This window comes from Mus caroli, chromosome 9, assembly GCF_900094665.2.
Source record: "Mus caroli chromosome 9, CAROLI_EIJ_v1.1, whole genome shotgun sequence".
NCBI lineage: Eukaryota > Metazoa > Chordata > Mammalia > Rodentia > Muridae > Mus > Mus caroli.
Genome location: NC_034578.1, coordinates 33,331,257 through 33,344,913, shown reverse-complemented (window position 1 = coordinate 33,344,913; position 13,657 = coordinate 33,331,257). Strand labels below are relative to the sequence as shown.

At 44.0% G+C, this 13,657-nt stretch overlaps 1 protein-coding gene across 1 annotated transcript in view; it reads right to left on the bottom strand.

Moving 5' to 3' along the window:
• Positions 1 to 13,364, bottom strand: part of Tmem218 (transmembrane protein 218) — a 48,104-nt gene extending 34,740 nt beyond the window's left edge. The window contains exons 1-2 of the mRNA XM_029481115.1: positions 13,248 to 13,364; positions 12,329 to 13,095 (exon numbers count right to left, since the gene is read on the bottom strand). The gene's annotated coding sequence lies outside the window, so the exon portion shown is untranslated. The remainder of the gene's footprint in view (positions 1 to 12,328; positions 13,096 to 13,247) is intronic.
• Positions 13,365 to 13,657: the final 293 nt, after the last annotated feature.

Genomic DNA, 13,657 nt, shown 5'->3' with positions numbered 1-13,657 from the left:
CTTTGTAGACCAGGCTGGCCTTGAACTCAGAAATCCGCCTGCCTCTGCCTCCCGAGTGCTGGGATTAAAGGCGTGCGCCACCACGCCGGGCTACCTCTTTGGATTTTTAAAAAGATGTTTTCCTTCCTTCTCACATCTGCCAGTTTCCTTTCTGTTTTCTTACCTTTTTCCCTTTAATACATCTACCTTTACTGAGATACAATTCAGAGACCTTCAGAGCCCATTTAAGTTAGCCAAGTGATTTTTAGTATATTTACTAAGTTGCACAATATCATAACCAACCTTAGAACATCTATCTCATCATCCTGTAAAGAGACCCATCTCATACCAAACAATCAGTCTCCATCTCCCCTCAACACCAACCCCTTCTCAGCACCTGATAAACACAAGTCTCCACCCCACCCCTATAGATCAGTCCACACTGGATTTTCTTTTTCATGTACTGATGCGGTCTTTGTGCCTGGCTTCTTTCACTTAGGTGACTGGCCTCTTTCACTTAGCGGAATGTTTCAAGGTCACTTGTGTCATCGCACATTTCTTGTTAAGGCTGTTCTATTATACAGAGATTATACACGTTCTATTATACAGAGAGATCCTGATTTGCTTATCCATTAATAAGTTGATGGACAGTTGGCTTGTTTCCACATGTTGACCATCATGAATAAAGCATCCATGATTAGAATTTTCTTCTTATCCCTGACTCTCTGAAGATGTTCAGTGATGCTCCCTAGAACCACATTTTACTTTTTTTTTTTTGTGCTGACAGAGATAGTTGCTCAGTGCTGGGGCATAGTGGCCTCTTCTTTTTTATAGTATGTATATATAGTATATGTGCATGCATGCATGTATGTTTTTATATGTGTGGGCACATGCACATAGGTGGGTGCATATAAGCATTATATGGAGGCCAAAGTTGATATTGGGTATCTTTCTGGACCCCTCCACTTTTGTTTTTTTATTGAAGCAAAATCTCTCCCTAAACTCAGAGTTGGAAAATTCCACCTAGTCCAGCTACCAGCTGCCCTAGGGATATTCTGCTTGGCTTCATGAGTGTTGGAGTCCATGGATTACTCGTGCCAACCAGGACTGCCAGGCTTTTACTTAGGTTCCAAAAATCTGAACTCTGTTCCTCACATTTGTACCAAAAGCTCTTTATTCGCTTGCTTTAGTGACTGCTCTATTGCTGTGAGGAGACACTACAACAAAGGCAGCTCTTATAAAAGAGAACTTTTAATTGCGGCCTTGTTTATAGTTTTGGTCCACGATCATCATCATGGCAGGAAACAGACAGGCATAGCACTGGAGCAGTAGCTGAGAGCTTCACATTCTGATCCATAGGCAAAAGGGAGAGAGAGAGAGAGAGAGAGAGAGAGAGAGAGAGAGAGAGAGAGAGAGAGAGAGGAGAGACCGACGGGGCCTGGCATGGGCTTCATAACCTCAGAACCTACTCTTAATGACATACCTCTTCCAATAAGGCCATGCCTCCTAATCCTTCCCAAACATTTCTACTCCCTAGTTACTAAGCATTGGCATGTATAAGCCTATGGAGGACCTTGTCATTTAAACCCACCTCCACTAAGCTTTATCTCCAGCTCTATCTATTGAGGCCTTTTGCTAAGGAAGTGTTATATATATGTTGTATCTTTTCACCTCTTCCTATCAACTCTCTTTGTTCTCTTCTTGAAACCCAGTTGGATTTAGGACTGCTAGCTAGATACATTCTCAACAGTTGCCCCTTTTCTTCTATTTTTTTTTTCATTGATTTTCTTATGTTGTTCTGTTTCTTGGAAGAATGTCTCTAGTCTTTTCTAACTGACTCTTCTCTTTAATATTTTATTTTCATATGAAAAAGTTCTTTCTTTTTCTGTTTATTTACATATCATCCTCTCCTTTTTGAGGAATGCATGACATGTCTTGATTCTCAATACTGAAGTTATTTGTTCTATTTCTGAAGTTGTCTTTTATTTTCTGAATTGTCTGTTTTCTCAAAATTCTATCAGTTTAACTTTTGTCCTTCATGTTAGAGATTTCTCTTAATTTTTAGTAATTATCACCTATTGGTATTTTAAAATGATGCCTTAGGGAGCAGATCATGGTATTGTGCCGTGCGTGCAAGTGGCTTGGTCTGGGTGACTGGATAGCATTAAAAAAATATTAAACAAGGATCTGGTCTCTAGGATGGGAGACTGAAAGTTCTGTGTTAGTTAACCGTGTTCTAGAGTGCATACATTTCCAATAAAGGGATTCTCTTATCCTCCACAGAGACCAGCATAGGCTTGGCTGCCAGCATACTTCTAGTCAGAAAGGGAATTTCAGGACCCATTCAGTGTGGAATCCTTCCCTTTGTCTCCTGGTTTCTGAGTAATGCCTCACCTCCACATTTAGCTATGTCTATCCTCCCTTTGTGTGGATCCTTGTCAATCATTGTCCCCAGGGAAGTCCCATGATGCTGAGGACTGGGCTGAGATGGGGTGGGTTATCTGGCTGCCAGCTTCCCGCCTCACCCAGGCCTTGGGAAACATTTGGAGCAACTACAGAGAGATGTTTGAAAGACCCCATCTACTTTTGCTTGAAACTCCGCTGCAGCTTCTGCCTTTGAGAGCCCATGCCTCTTTCATTCATTTATTTCGAGACAGGGTTTCTCTGTAATAGCCCTGGCTGTCCTGGAACTCACTCTGTAGACCAGGCTGGCCTAGAACTCAGAAATCCACCTGCCTCTGACTCCCAAGTGCTTATGCCACCACTGCCCACCTTTCAGCAGGATTTTAGCAGGCAGGGAAGATGTGCCTTCTGATTAGAGTCACCGGTGTGGCATGTTTGGCCGAAGTCGTCATGGCTTTTAATCAAGCCATCCCATTCTCCCCATGTACATCCCTTCTAAAGCTTTTTTTTTAAAACGTTGATCCAAGTTACACACGCCTGCCAGATTTTTTCTAAAACATTGCCATGATTACATAACTCTTCAGTTAAAAATCTTTCCATTTCCATTTTACTATATAAAGCTAGAATTAGAATAGACTTCACAGAGCACTCTGGAGACCAAGGCAGGAGGATTATGAGATTGAGTGCAGTATTGGCTACACAACAAGACCCTATCTCACCCACCTCCAAATCATGAAAAAGGGATAATTTCCATTGAACACATCAACTTTTCAAATTTATTTGTGAGGGCTGGAGTAAAATTGTTAAGGGGGACTTGTCTTACTTTGTTTAATTGTTTTTAAAACCAAAGAATTGGAGGCTGGAGAGATAGCTCAGTGGTTAAGAACACTGACTGCTCTTCCAGACATCCTGAGTTCAATTCCCAGCAGTCACATGGTGGCTCACAACCATCTGTAATGTGATCTAATGCCCTCTTCTGGAGTGTCTGAAGGCAGCTACTGTATACTCATATAAATAAAAGTAAATATTAAAAAAGAAAAGCCAAAGAATTGTTAATGACCCTTCATTTTTATATTATTTAATTTGCTTTTCAAACACATTAAAATTAGTTTTGAACATAAAAACAAATTCTATAAATCACATTGTTTCTCAAAAGCTACATGGTCCTGCAAACCCCTTTGATTCTTCACTGTGACGTGAGCTTTCTTACTCTGAGCATCCAGAGAAACCCAGTAATTTTCTTGTAGTTTATACAACCAATTTATTGTCTGCATGTCTTGCCTTACAGCCAACTGTAAGTTCCTAAGGCCCAAGGGCTGATTTTGACTTGTTAGGATCTAGGGAGTAGGAAAACTTTACAATGAAGAGGAAAGTCATGTTACCCTCCATTTGTGTTCATTTGAGCACAATCCTCTGTTTACAGGGAAAGAGGATTCTAGATACTGTAGCCTCTGGCCAGCTGATCACGGGGCTTGTTGTAGACAGTTGGGATCTCCTTAGCTTTGCTCTCTCCTTAGCTTCCATGGTGTCCAGGTGTGTGGCACTAATCCAGACACCCACAGAGACGTCAAGGAGGATAGCAGGCTCTGGAGGTGAGCAGGGAGATAGAGAGGTGGTTCGCTGGGTCAGGGGGGATGGGAGTAAATCCCTATGTATGCCTGAGGAGTTTCACAAGATGGTGAATGTTGGGAAGAGGTAGGCAAGGGGGAGGGGAAGGGAGTGGGAGACATCCAGGTTTCTGCAGAATCCAGCCTCTCAGGTGTAAGGGCCTGCTCCCTCAAGTACTAAAAAGGCCTTTGTCACTTGTTGAATCTTGGGTTGTTCAGAGTCTAAGATGTTGCCATGTTCTCACTGTCTCCCTGTTTTTCTCTCTCTCTCTCTCTGTCTGTCTCTGTCTCTCATACACACACACACAGACACAGACACAGACACACACACACACACATAGACACACACACACACCATCCTGGTTCTTTTTTTTTTTTTTTTTAAAGATTTATTTATTTATTATATGTAAGTACACTGTAGCTGTCTTCAGACACTCCAGAAGAGGGCGCCAGATCTCATTACGGATGGTTGTGAGGCACCATGTGGTTGCTGGGATTTGAACTCAGGTCCTTTGGAAGAGCAGTCGGGTGCTCTTACCCACTGAGCCATCTCACCAGCCCACCATCCTGGTTCTTGAGGATGTTCCTGGTTACACGGAGAAGAAACACGAGTCCTGGCTCATTCATCTTACCACTTTGTGTGGATCCATTCCTCACTCACCACTGTTCTACAGGCACAGTAAATGCTGTTACATTACAAAGAGCAGGGGAGGCAGGTTTGCATATTGTCACCAAGAGCTGTTACATGTTTCACATGATCTTTAGTCTTTGAATAGCATAGCTGAGGCATGTTCATGGTTGATAATCTACTAAATTCTTCTTTTCACCTTTATTTCCCTCACAGATGCCTCTCACTCTTGATTATTTAATGTGTTTCTTAGGCAGAACTCCCCAGAAACAAACACTAAGATGGGTGTTTCAGGCAGGTTTGTTCACAGGGTGACACACGGGAAGGAAGGAAGGGGCTTAGGATGGACTGAAGGAGAGGCCACGTGGAGGTAGCCAAGAACTGAGCACATGTCACACACACTCTGGACCCTTCAAAGTCTCCCAGACTGAAGCAAAGATGCCAGAGACTTTTACATCCCAGCATCAGTCAATCAGTGGCTACTGGCCTTCCCCTGGGAGCAGCATAACCTTTGATGAGGAAATTCCCTGACTCCTGTCAGCCATGTTGATAGTCTTGTCACAAATATGCCTCAAAGTTGGAGGGTTGGGGGGATCAGACCCCAATAGGAGTGACAGCCAACACTATGCTACTTGCTCCAATGTCTGTCCTGCTAGCCCACATCTCCTACGTTACCTACGAGGATCTGCCACATTACCACAGACACCTTACCGTTTTTACTGTGTGTTTTCTAAATGTCCCCTTGGATTCCCACCAGCAGCTGCCAGTGCTTTGCTACCGTCATTAAGCGGGTGATGAATACTCACATGTGAGGGTTTCTCCAGGGTGCAGTTATTAACAAAGAGGCAATGCTGGGTCACAGGCATATGCAGTCTTCGTTTTATAGGTTCTACCGTGTTGCCCCTCACAGGGCTGTTCCTTGTCTCTCACATTCTTAACCAGTTCTTGACATTATCAAGCTTAGAGTTTTCTTAACTTATTGGATATAAAGTAGGATCTTTGGTATTTTTCTCCTTCCAGAAATTAGGCATTACTTCAAATACTTGTTAGCCAAGGTTTCTCTCTGTGAACTAAACCTGCTCATAATTTGCCCATTTTTCCTGTTGATTCCTGTCTTTCTCACTAATTTGTTGGGATTCCCCAAGCACTTGCTGGTTGCTAATGTCTTTTCCGGGCATTATCCATCTGCTGAGTCGGCTGATGGAGTATTGCACTGAACAGAAATCTTTAATTTGGACTTTAATGTAAAAGTCCACCCATTTTCCTCTTTGTGGCTTTGCTTTTGAATCTTGTTTTGAAAATTCTTTCCCTATCTCAAGGCCACAGCGCTCGATCACGTAGTCTCTGTTAGTTACTTTGTAGTTTTACCTTTAACATTTAGGGTTGAGTCTCTATAGAGTTTATTTTCCCATTCAGAAATGACATGAAGACTTGAACTTACTTCAGCATCTATGAAATAGTTCATATTTGATACTGTTTGATTTATGATGCCAGAGGGATCGTGTGCAGGACTTGATGTACCTTTTCCATTTGTGTCTGGACTTACTCTCCAGTGTCCCCAGCATGCTTTTCTGTCCTGAGCCAGCGCCATACTGTGTTAGGAGCTTGGCCTTGTGAGGTTGCTCAGGGCCAGATGCTATGTCCTCATGGTTTTGGCTCTTCCATTTTAAAACCATTTTAGTGTTAGTGGATCATTATTTTTTCCTCATAAATTTTAGGGTCTTTTGTGGGGCCTCTGGGGCCTCATATTCACAACCACGTCTACTGGGATTTTGACTGCAACAAATAAAATTTATGAGTTAGTCTGTGAAGCAGTGACAGGTACAGAGAGAAGTCACCCCTTACACAAGGATGACAGAATCTCCCCTTTATTTAGGTTCTCTCAAATGTCCTCTAACAGGCCCTAACAGGGCTTAGGAACTTTCTACCAAAAGTCTTATATATACAAGTTCTTAATTCCTCAGTGCCTTACAGACTTTTTTTTCTTTTTAAAAATTTTTGATATTGTAAATGGGACCCTATTTTACACTGGCTTCTAAACTTGTTGTTTTACTTTTAAAAAGGATTAAGAGAGTTGGCTGCTCTTCTAGAGGTCCTGAGTTCAATTCCCAGAAACCACGCATAACGGGATCTAATGCCCTCTTCTCTAATGCCCTCTTCTGGCACACTGGCATACATGCAGCTATAGCACTCATACATTAAATAAATACTTCTTTTAAAAAAGGGTTTGTGTCTAATTTTCTTGCCGTGAGCTAGGCTGATGTCAAATATAAGAGGGGGAGGAGTAGTAAAGGAATGTGGTGTGTGAGCAGCCTCCTGCCTTTTGGTGCCAAACTGTCCACTACAATGTCATGAATTTAGGGCAGGATGTAGCTCAGTGGTAAGAGTACTTTCCTAAACAATGTGCAAAGTTCTGAGCTCAAGTCTCCGTATAGGAAAAACAAAAAAGAAAAAAAAAAAACAAACCTTCACTGATTTATATTTTATATTATTTAAAAAAAAAAAACAAACCAAACCTGCTTACTCAGCACCAATTTACACCCCCAGTCTTTTGTATATCCCCACCTCCTAGTGAGAACTCAGCCCCTGAAATGTCTGATTGAACTGGATCTGCCCTAGCTTCACTTAGATGCGTCCAACCTTGAGTGCAATTCTGTTGATTGGAAAGTTGGGCCAGGGCCAGGGCAGGAAAACTGACAACTGTCTTTCCCAGATACCATTAAGTGATTCTGTTTCTGTCTCACTTCCCAGACTTAATGAGAAGGGGATCTTGGGAGGTAAAGAACAAAGAATGCAGAGCTGGGCCTGTGCAGAACCTCAGGGCACCCCTCTCCCCACCCCTATGGAGTGTAGGGGGATGACAGCTGAGCCAGGGGGAGCCAGTATCTGCTCCTTCCTGTACTCTCTCCTTCTCTGCCACCAACAAGTCTCAGAGACGAAGGTGGTGGCTCTTTAATCTCACAGGCTCTGAGCGTGCAAACACAAGAACAACCTGCCTCTAACTGAGTGTTTAGTGTTTAGCTGGGCATGGGAATGCACTTCTTAATCCCAGCACTTAAGAGGCAGAGGCAAGCAGATCTCTGTGAGTTTGAACTGAGCTTGGTCTACAGAACAATTTCCAGAACAGCCAGGGTTGTTGCACAGAGAAACCCTGTCTTGAAAACCCCCAAATAAATAAACAAATCAAATGAAAACAATATTTTAGCCAGACAGTGGTAATGCACACCTTTAATTCCAGCATTCAGGAGGCAGAGGAAGGTGGATCTCTTGATGTCAAGGCCAGCCCGGTCTACAAAGAGAGTTCCAGGACAGCCAGGGCTTCACAGAGAAACCCTGTCTCAAAACAACAACAACAACAACATGCTATAAAACCACTCTTCTGCAGACTTGTCCCATATTTATTATGTTTAGCTTGTCATCATATCAGGTCCTCAGTCTGTCTGAAAGAGAACAAAACTCACACCTAGGAACTTACAGCTGAGCCACTGGCTGGCTCAGGTTGCCAATTAAGGTTAAATCTCAAAACATTTTGATGTCCTAGTTCAAATTCTCTCCTTCTGTCATTGTTCTTCAAAGCTGATTAATGTTCAGGGTCCCAAGAGATTGACTCCAGGGCTCTAAGCACATGACGTAAGTACTTCACCTCTGAACTATACCCCCAGCCACAGCCCATTTTAAAATGAGGAAAAGCATTCTCCCAGACATTTACTGTTTACCCACAGCACTTACAGCACTACATAACTTAAAAGTGAAAGCAAATTACCTAACTTCCCAAATGATTATAGATTTTTTTCTTAGAATAACTACATGCTTAACAAAATTATAAAATTTAAAAATATCATGAGTTTGGGGAATATAGCCAAAATGATGTGAGTTCTGACCTAGCATATGCAAAGCCCTTGGTTTAAGCCCCAGCAACATATAAATAGGGCATAGTGGTACATGCCTATATTTGTGAATATAGAGGTAGATTGGATCTAGCCTGGTATATGTAAGGCCTTGTCTTAAAAAATAAATTAAGTAATTAAAAAAAATATGGATGATATGTGTCCAATTTGAATTGTAATATTCTCCTTAAACTAAGTCACTGCTCCGGACGAACAAGTTGCTTATTGAGGTTATACGTTGTTACATGGAATGCCTTGCCTCTCTTACCCCCACCACTCCTAATATTTGAACTTCTGCAAAATTCTTGCTTGCTCAAAGCGCTATGGTTGCATTTGTCTTTACTTGCTACAAATACACAATACAAGCACCAGGTCTGCCTCTGCCGTTTACCTATTTGAAGTTCATTGCCTTCAAAAGAAAAGACAGGAATTAAAGTATCATGGAAAGAACTGTTTGCATGATGCAATTAACCAGTCCTTAGGAGCAGAATGAAAGCATTTCTAGATTTGGGGTTTTTGAAAAAGTGCTCAGCCAGGCGTGATGATTCATACCAGTCATCCTGTCACTCAGGAAGCTGAGGCTGGGGGATTGCTATGATGAACCTGAGGCCAGCCTGGGCTATGCACTAAGTTTTTAGTCAGTCTGGGCTACAAAGTGAGCTTCTGTCAAAAGAGAGGGAGGGAAAAAGTCAGATGTTCCTCTTTGAGGAGGGGACATAAAGCGAAAATAAATACTAAAGAATTCAATTTTGCTCTGCTAGGGCCTCATCTCTGACAAGCAGTTAATCTATTTGTTGATACTGTGAGAAGAGAATATCCAGCAGGGAGAAAATTAAAAAACGCTCAGCGCCAGTTGCTACCCTGATGAATCTCATCCAATTATTTAACAGGACACTGCTGGGTATACTTTTTTTTATTGTTTTAATTTTATTTTATTTTACTCTATTGTTTGTCATAACAGTGTGAAAGTTTTCTGGATTAAAAAGTCCTCTTTTCTGTCAGTTTTCATTTGACAATCATTGACTTTTATTTTCCCACTTCTGTGCTTATAACTGAGTTAGAATTAATATAGGATGATTGTTGATGTAAGTATGTGTATGTGTGTGCGTGTGTGTGTGTGTGTATGTATGTATGTATGTATGTATTTACCTTCTTCGTAGAATGTAGCGTTTTAGAGGTTAAATTCTGACAGCGATTTTAAAGTGCCCCAGTAGAAGTCTGGGAGTTTTAGGTGAGAGAGAAAGGACAGTTCCCCGTCATGGGACCAGTGAAGCATGCAGGACCCCTGTCCAAGCTTTTGCTTCTTATGGTTTTGATTACTTGAGGTCAGTGGCAGCCTGAAAATATTAAGTGCAGAATTCCAGCGTTAGCCGACGTCTGTGTTCTGAACTGTGTGCAGCGCTCTGTGCAGTGTGTTGAAAGCTCAGGTCCTCCTCCATCCCTGCCCATGTCCAGTACATTCTGGGTACACAGCCATCCTCTCTATCCTTGCCCATGTCCAGTACATCCTGGGTACACAGCTGCCCTTACGTTCCCTCCCAGCACTTTGGCTGGACCATGACCTTGGCTGCCTACCGCATCACACTCCCAGTCTTCAAGCAAGCCTGATTTTATTTAAATTGGTCCCCAAAGGCACAGGAGTGACATGAAGGAGGTAGGGGGTCTTGGAACTTTTTTTTTGGATGAGGGGTTCTACTGTACTTGAGAAAAAAAATCAAGTGTTATACTCTTCTGACACCCCCCCCCCCCATCATGAAGGACTGAAGCAAGATGGCCTCCTAGGGAAAAGAAATTCTTCCTTATCAGTTTAGACCCTAGTTAGCCCCTGGAGGTTCAGAGGAATGATGCTTTTACCCTGGGGGAGTTGTTGTGATCCTGTGGACAGTCTGGCTCCCACTAACAGTCATGGGCAGAGATGAATATGGCCACATTCCCCACGTGGCACAGAACCTTTACAAATAAACTCTTCTTATTTATTTATTTTCTACAATGCCATCTATAGCTGGAAACTATCAATTTGATCCTAATGTGGTTAAGGCTCCTCAGCATGTTGTAGTCCTCTTAGGTCTTAAGCCTCGGGAGAGAGGAGCCTGGTAAACACAGGAGTCAATCAGATGTGAATTTGTGAACAATGAGAGAAATTTTATAAATACCGAGTTCCCAATATTGAACAAGATGAACTGTAAGCCAGTTTCTCTCCACTTTCCTCTGCCATGCTCACTGCCCCGAGTTAGACTGTACACCTTCGGGGCTGCCACATGCCGGCCAGTGCCATCATACAAGTGGAGGTCCTAGTCCAGACCGCTTCATTCCAATTCCTGTCTGCAGCATTGCTCTGCCTTCCAGGAAACCTTGTGGTCCTTGGTCCTGGATCTATCCATCATCCCTTCTGGTGCATGACTCCTACTCGGTTCTACTCTTACCTAAATAGCCATCCCTTATCCAGCCTGGGTACCTGGAGCAGGGTCTAGAAGGGAGAGCAGAGTTCTCTCACTGCCCCTTACCCCCGAGGGAGGAGTGCTCTGAAAGAGAGCTAGAGTCAGGTATAGTGGCACATGCCTAGAATCCCAGCAATCTGTAAGATAGGGACAAGCGCAGGTTCAAGGCCAACCTGACCATTGCAGCAAAATCCCTGTTTCAATTCTCCCCTTCCCCCCAAAATTAGGGAGAGACCTGATGCAGGCAGTTAAGGGGGCTATGGCCCTGCACAGTTCTAGAGAACGGGTAGTAATTCCCTTGGTCCTGAAGCTTCTACTTGATGGCTATCTTCCCCTCCTCACCAGGGCCTGTGAGAACCAAGACACCTGGTTATGTTATCCTTGCTGTGGCATCTGACTTTCCTCTCTCCTCCCTGTCAGCTGCCATTTCCTTCCTCAGTTCCCTCCTACAGGCCTTGGGTTCCAAACCCCAACATCACTGTGCTGCTGGTAGGACAAAGCCACACCACATTTAATTGAACAAAATCTTCAGAACGAACAGTTTTAGTTTCAGGCCTTATTGGGGCCACAGCCTGGAGTGTGTGGGGGAACAATTGTTTTAGAAGGAATTCACCCAGTTACTCCTCCCCCTCCCCCAGTCCCCAGCTCTGGGTGGAATCCAGCTAGTCATTTTCCAACCCGGTTGTGTGTGCATAGACACACTGCAGCTTCTTTGATCCCCCGCCTTTCCTGCTAACAGACAAACCGCTGCCAAAGCTTCCAGCTCCTTTCTCCATGGTGACCAAGCCCCTCATTTCCATTTAATCCCAGCCTCCCCATCCTGGGTGCCCACCCCTTCCTTTCTGTGAAGCTTGGGCATTTCCTTTCTCCCCTCTCCCTTCTAGTAGCTGACTCTCTCCAAAGTTTAATAAGTGTCAACATGTCACTGCCCCTTCTCCTGTGCTCTATCTGCCCTCTCCTCTTTGTCTCCTGTCTCCTCTACGTCCAAATCTTTGCTTCTCTGCTTTTCACTCTTCAAACGTGTTCCTCTTGGGCCCCATCATTCCCTGATGCCTCTGACCTGAAGGGAGGGCACACAGGCACAGAGGAGAGAGGCAGAAGGCAGGTCCTTCTCTTTTCCTCTTCCCCTTCAGTTGTGACTCTGCCTGGGTTCTGTGAATGAGGGTGTGGGGAGGTGTCTAAGCCTATAGCACTGTTGCCTTCAGCCACATCAATCCAAGACCTCCTTAGAGTTCTTTGGAGCAATCCCTGGAATCTTCTAGATTCTTTTAGAAGCTTCCCAGATGCCCACCCTCTCCTTCTGGCTATCAGGCAAGTTGTGCAAACAGGTGAGCCCAGAAAGACAGATGACCATCACACACTGTTAGACTGGGGGACCCAACTCACCCAGGGAATGTCCAACTCCCTGACAGGGCCTGGGAATTCCACTCACAGTGTTCCTCTGGAGGAGGCCTTCTGGCTCTAATCGTGGTGATTGCACAGCTGGAACATGGAGGGTCTGCCTAGGATTCACTTTTAACAGTCCAGTCCCGTATATCCGTATCAGCATCATCTTCCTCGTGGTAACCAGGTGATTTCTGCTGTGCAGCCAGAGAAGCTGAAGCCGGGCAAGCTTAAAAATGTTGCCCAAATATTTGTACAAAGAAGTAATCAGTGAAGCTGAGCCAAGAATCCAGGTTATACTGTTCCTGGTTCCTTCCACTCACTGTCTTTCTTCAGTGATCCGTGGAATAAGCAGAGACAGGAGGAGACTGTAAAGGCTGGTGTGAGGCACGAGGAGGCAGTTACATTTCCCCTCACTGGAGGGGGCAGTTACATTTCTTTCCCTTTGTCTTATCGACTCAGTCAAATGTACAGTCATATGAATGTTAATTTGTGGTGTTCTCAATATTTAGTTATATCTGCCCCTACGTGCGTGTATCTGAGTTTTCCTCCCCTAGGCTCCGAGTTCCCCAGGACTTTCTACTCATACACGTCCTCCGAGGAAGGCAGAAGGATCCCACATAGGTCCATGGGGTCTGGCTTCAGACCTTGCAGGAGGCGGGTGATACAGTGCTGATGACGTCATCACTGAATCGCATAGAAGCCCAACTCTCTTGCTTTTCCATCTTCCCATAGTGCCCAGCCAGGCTCCCCGGCCTCCTCGTTAGCCTCTGTGAGAAATTAAAGCTCCGGTAATCAAACCAACCCTTGTAAATTCCCCAAGAACAGCTCCAGAGGCCCCAACAAGCCAGCAAACCCCAGACCCAAATCCATGTCAAATTTCATAGATATAATTTAAGCAGGGATCAAAACACACACTAACCTAGTAAGTACGGCTGCTCAAAATTCAGAGTTTATAGTCCATCTGCCTCTCTGCTTCAGGGAGTCTGTATTAAATTTATTGCAAAGTAAAACAAATAAACCCAAGCAAAGGCAAGATGAAAATCTGCATACTCGTCAGAGAATTAGCAGCCCTCTCTGGTTAGGAAGGCTGCCTCTCAATTTGCATCTCTAAGGAGTTGTGACTGGGCTGGGGGTTGGGGCTGGTTGGGCAGGACAGAGACTCGAAGCAGGACTGTCCCCTGCTGGCTGGTAGTAGAACTGCAACCCCTTGATCTTTGAGGGGGACTTTGTGGGGCTTATCCCAACACCGGTGGAGAAAAGGATCTGCAGATGAAATAGTGGTTGAAAACGTGTGGAGTTGGTAGAGCAGGCAGCAGAGAAAGAGAGAGA